This window comes from Oryza brachyantha, chromosome 1 (assembly GCF_000231095.2).
Source record: "Oryza brachyantha chromosome 1, ObraRS2, whole genome shotgun sequence".
In the NCBI taxonomy this organism is placed as follows: domain Eukaryota; kingdom Viridiplantae; phylum Streptophyta; class Magnoliopsida; order Poales; family Poaceae; genus Oryza; species Oryza brachyantha.
Window position 1 is genome coordinate 15,512,821 of NC_023163.2, and position 6,149 is coordinate 15,518,969.

Consider the following 6,149-nt stretch of genomic DNA (forward strand, 5'->3'; position numbering starts at 1 on the left):
CACAATTGAGTACTTAACAGAGTACTGAACTAGAACTAACGCCCTACCATCCACTGACTACCAAGTCTCTCTACAAATCATTGCCTAAACAACACCACGCGTCTCTTGGCCAAAGTTTCAGAGTAACACGCAACTGGCGCACAAATTCGTGAGGCACACACAGCTGCTACATACATCTGCAGGCAGCATTGCTCGCACCTGCTGCAACTCCATGGTGGTACTATCGTTTCTAGACTCTCTATGGTGGTACTATCGGCAATTTGTAGATATTCATCTTGAGTGTCAGCTTCAACTCCATTGGTTATCATTCTAAGTGTAGCGGTAATTTTTTGCAATGGTGATAGACCTAAAACACCGGAAATAGGTTGCTGGGTCAACGCCAAACCATTTGGCGCTGAGACCTGCCAGCATGGAGGTCGACTCAGCGCCCTGTCGACATGGCGCGGAGGTCCACACCAAAGCTCCTGGCGCTAAGCTTCGACTAACACTCATTGCTCGTCAAAAAGGCTGGTGCCCATTGATGCATTATACATGGTGTGTGTATATAGAGAGGGAGCAGGACTAATACATGCACCCCCTTAGTATAAGCTATTCTATACCCCCTTCCTTTCTAGGCTTCCAAGGTCTATCCCACCCCACCCTCTTTTCAAGGCCTAAAAATCACCCCACCTTATTTAAAAGTTGGTCAAAGGGTTCCCCCTATGGGTCAACTCTCTTATGGGCTTCTCCTCATGTCTATCTAAGTCCACCCCTCGTCTCACATGAATTGTGCAGTAATACGAAGGTAAAGATATAGTAATACGACAACTAATTTGCAGTAACAACATAGAAACATATTCATGCGAGATCTACTTTTTAAAGTACTTTTTTCTAACAATGTGGTAGAAACGTTTTTAAAAAATAATATATGAGGTGAGAGATAAAGTTATTTAAAGTTTGAAATCTTAAGAAATATCATTAGGATTTGTATTAGTATACACTAATGCTATGGCAATAGTTGCAGTAACGCTACACATTCTATGTAGCAATAACGCCATGTTGCTATAAAATATGTGTATTGTTACTGCATAATTGAAGTAACATATTGATATTGATATAAGTGCAGTAATATGTGTGTTGTTACTGCACAATTGCAGTAACGTCATGATATTAGTAAAGTAACATCATGATATTATTATAATAACACGCGGTGTGACTGTATATTGTTATTACAGTACAACTAATACATGTGGGAGAGCTAAAAGATTGTATTCTTAACCTTTAGAGAGCACTATCTCATGTGTCTTATATTATTTTTTAAAACCGTTCTCATTTCCTTGGTTGAAAAATATGATTTAAAAAACTATATCCGTGATGACTATATTTTGATGTTGTTACTGTATTTTATAAGGCATGTTACTGTATTTTTATTTTTATGTTACTGCACTTTTTGATAGACGGTAGTGGATAAAGGTGCGGTGTGGAGAAAGGTCAAAAGACATGTTTGAACGGTGGGGGAGAACTTTGACCAGACCGTCAGGGGGGTTTTGGGCCCTTAGAAAAGGTGTTAGGTGGGTTTGGGTCTTACGAGGGGAGGAGACATACAATAGCTTATTTTAAGAGTGTGCATATATTAGTTTTGTAAAGTAGATTAATCAAATTGTTGTTGAATCGAAACTTATGACAGAAATGGATATAGAATGAAATAATTAAATACACCCTATTCCTACTATATATTTTGACTGTCGTGTCCTGTTGATGCCGTTAGTGTAGCCTGAAATTGTCAAACGTGCTAATTGCGAATTATGGTTCATCGTCATAGGGGAAGACCTCGATCTCAAAGCTACAGCGCCCATGCCATAGCATACTATCAACGGTAATCCACATGAACATGACGACGATCGTCTGGTCACCGTTTCTCCCAGGCTTGCGTCTGGTGGACACAAGGTCTGCTAGTGCTAGCCACTTTCACCTTCTTCATGCATGGCTACCGTAACGCGTCCAGTGACGCCCACACTTAGGTCTTCTCCGTCAGCATCGTCGGCTACGAGGGCATCGACCCAGGGGGCCGCAGTTTCACTGCAGTTCAGGATGATGAACGGTGAGTGTGTGGATGTGACCGTTTTGTACTTAGGTGTCGTGCTGGGGTGGGCACGCGTGGAGCCCCAGGACTGCACAGTGCGGCGGTGGCGCGTGGCTAGGGTGTTGGGTTGTCGGAGCGCCTCCGCAGCCGCATGGCGTTGGAGTGGTGTTTGTTGGGCGTGCTGGAGCTGGATGTCAACACCCCGCTGCATCGGAGTGGTATTTGTTAAAGGTCAACGCCAACTGCACCAGCGCTGAGCTTGGCCACATTAGCGCCAGTAGATTTGGCGCGGACCTCCGTGCCACGTTGGTATGACGGTTGAGTCGGCCTCCACGCTGGCAGGTATCAGCGCTAACATACGTGGTGTTTTTTGGTACTACTTCAACGCCAAATGGTTTGGCGCTAACCCTACAACCTATTTTTAGTTGAAGTTTTTGACAGTGACCGGTTTCAAAATAAGTTTGTGAAAAAGACAAATTTGTGAGAAGAATGGGTCCGCCTGCCTCGATGCCCTCCTCCCTGCTCCTCGCACTGCCCCTATCTGCTAGTATCATGTAGGATGTAGTATTAAGGCCGTGTTCGGCCAGAGAGTTAGATATCTAAATCCTCTTTTTTCATGCGCACGCTTCCCGAACTGCTAAACGGTGTATTTTTTGCGAAAATTTTCTATAGGAAAGTTGTTTTAAAAAACCATATTAATCTATTTTATATTTTTTAATAATTAATAATTAATTAATCATGTACTAATCTATTACAACGTTTTTCGCGCCGGATAACTAACCCATCTTCCACACCAAACGAACGCAGCCTAAATGAGAGGTTTTTACCTCTATGCCATTAAAAAAAGATAGTGTCGGCCTCTGTGCCACTAAAAAGTTCGAGGCTTCCTCTATGCCATCGTTGAACTTTATCGCGCCCTCCATGCCATTCCGTCGCTATTCTGTTGGAATTTAACCATTTAACAGCTCTAACGTATGGTCCCAAGGCAGGAAAAATGTCCATTTGCCCTTTCAGTCGGGATCCTGAATGGCCCCTCGATTCCCCACTCGATGCCGGTTGACGCCACAGCCGCGCCGCTCAACGCCGGTCGAGGTCGAGCTCTCCCGCCTGCTCCCCTACCTCGGCCGCGACGAGCTCACCGCCGTCGTCCTCCGCACCGGCCACTCCTACCTGCTCATGACCCTCCGCCATTTTTTTCGCTCTCCTTCTCCTCTCTCTTCTCTCTGGCAGCGAGGATGGCAGCGGTGTGGTGGTCGGCGTGGCGCTAGGGGCGGGCGCCGGCGGCGAGCACATTAAGCAGCAGCGCCACGTACAGCACGGCGAGCTGCCATGACGCCGCCTCCTCGCACGCGCCGCCCCCGGCTCCACCGCTCGCCCCGACGGCGCCGTTGCATGGCGGCGGATGGAACACCAGCAGCGCCGCTGACACCGTCAGTAGGAGCATGCCCGGCCAAACAGGAACACGTCGCCAGCTAGCTCCGGTCAGCTCGATCCCCGCGCGGCGCACATGATGCACGGTACTTGATACGTACCAGTTGGTAGACGAGGGAGGCGGCGGCGATGGTCCAAAAGCAGCCGACGAGGGCGTCGGCGAGGAAGGTACCAATGAGCGGCGTCATAGCGGAGACGCCGCTGAAGTTGGTGAGTGGTGGAGGCCATGGCGAGTGGCATGTGCAGCTGCTTCGTCAGATACATGACCATGTTTGTGCTGAACCCCAGCACGGCCAGCTTCTCGACCACCTCGTTGGCAGTACAGGTGCGTGTGTGCCATGACATGTCAAACACAAATCAAAACCCTAAATGAATTTTTTTCGAACGAATTCCAAGCCGGTTATAGCTCGTCCAAAGCCACCTTGACACAATCGTCGACATGAAAAGACACAATGACGGCGATCTCTACACGGTGTACCTCTCTGGCAACGTCGCGCGCTGGAAGATCGACTGCGTCATCACAGTCCTCGAAATGGCATAGAAGGAAACCCAACTTGTTAAAATGATCTCTCAACCCTAAGGGCAACTAAGACATTTTAATGCGCCGTTACCCACCGTTAGGAGGAAAAACGGACGGAATGGCGTGGAGAATGCGATAAAGTTCGACGATGGCATAGAAGGAGGCTCGAACATTTTAATGACACAGAGGTAGGTACCATTTTTTTTAATGGCATACAGGTAAAAACCTCCCTAAATGATACATGCTGATACTAACTGGTACCATATGGTATCAGATGGTATCACATAGTACCTATTGATCTACACGGTGAGGTATCAAGCAATGGCTAAGAGAGATCATCAGCTAGGCAGCAGGGCTCACTGCGTGGAGGTGTGAGGCTCACGTGAGGCACGACGGTGCGCTAACGCACGCGACATGAACAAACACAGCGAAACAGACCGGGCGGAAGGTAGGAATATAGTTCGTTCTTTTTATACTATAGAGATTTCATAAACTGTCCCATTTGCACAGTATCAGGCTGTTCATTTTTTATCTAGTTTGTGAATGATCCACGATGCCTGAATGCCTCAAACTTGGTAGTTGTTCCAACTACACACTTAGTGATTGAAATATTACATGCAACATGTCGTAATATGTAACAGCATTAAAACACTAGAGCATGGAAGTTCATGTTACCATTCAAAAGCTGAGTCATTTTTTAAGTTGAAAACCAGATGAAAAATCAAGACCGTTTTTGGAGTAGTTTCTATTTCTTTCTAACCGTTTCAGCTTGTATAGGTCGATACTGGAAACAAAACGGTAATACAAATGAGAGGCATAAATGGGAGGGTTGTTTTATTTCTGGACCGTTTTCAGTATATCGTAGTCAGCCGATAATTTATCTAACGGAAATTTGGAAGTTCTTCTACAGTATCCAGAGCCCCATCGCATCAGCCACGAGCCACAAAGGCATGACTAACCCTAAAATCTTGACTTATTTCATCATATTGTGTCATTATTACATAGTGGTATTACATGGATAAACTTGTGTACTCAATAAATTGTGAATGACCGTTGATAGATTTACATGACTATACATAGTTAAATACGGGACAACATAGAATTTTGGCTTCTGACCTATATCAACACCACATTTTAGTCTGAATTTACGATAGTACTCATACTTTCATTGTTCTGCGTATACAACTTCATTTCCATTTTCTAGAAAAAGGCAGTCCTTTGATTCAATTGTTTCTTGTTGTTTTCATCCCATACACTTAGTGCCTTTTTATTTGTTTATTGCTTTCAATTTTGTGCTATGGAGCTACAACTCCGTTGCCTAAGAGAAGTACAATAAGTGATGTACGTGCACTCTAAAAATTGACACGTTATATTTATGTTTACATGGAGGAGAGAGAAAACAAGTAGAAGAAAAATAGGCTACAAATTTACAGCCGATGCAACACAAGTTCCAACATATTATGTGTATAAGTTAGCTATATGTCAACATAATATTAAAATTTCATGGTAGTTGCAGCTGGTCCAAAGTATCTATCTTCCTCCTCCTACCATGTCAGACTCATCTTCATACTCATCCTCCTACTCGGATAGCCTATACCCATCAAAAATTTTAAACAAGCGCATTTCTGAACCAAATATGTTAGACTCCTTTGCTACTCGAATCATAGAGAAGATCAAGGCTATGTTTGGAATCGGACGTTCGAGGCGCCAAGGTGGAACAAGGAAGACGATTGCTAGGGATCATGTAGATGCCCACAACCGTTTGGTGGTTGATTACTTTGCAGAACCTCCACTGTACCTAGAGCGGATGTTTCACACAAGGTTTCACATGAACATGCCGCTCTTTTTGCGTATCGTGGAAGCCTTAGGTTAGTGGTCGCCATACTTTAGTCAAAGGGGAGATTGTTCTGGCCGCACATGCCTTTCTCCACTTCAGAAGTGCATGGCAACACTTCTTATGTTAGCATATAGCACACCTGCTGATGCCTTAGATGAATGAATATTTAAAGATTGGCAAGACCACCACATTAGAATGTGTAGATATTTTTGCACAAGGGGTGATTGAAGTCTTTGGTGGGACGTACTTGAAACGCCCCACGAGTGAGGATGTAGAGCATATACTACGTATTAATGAGT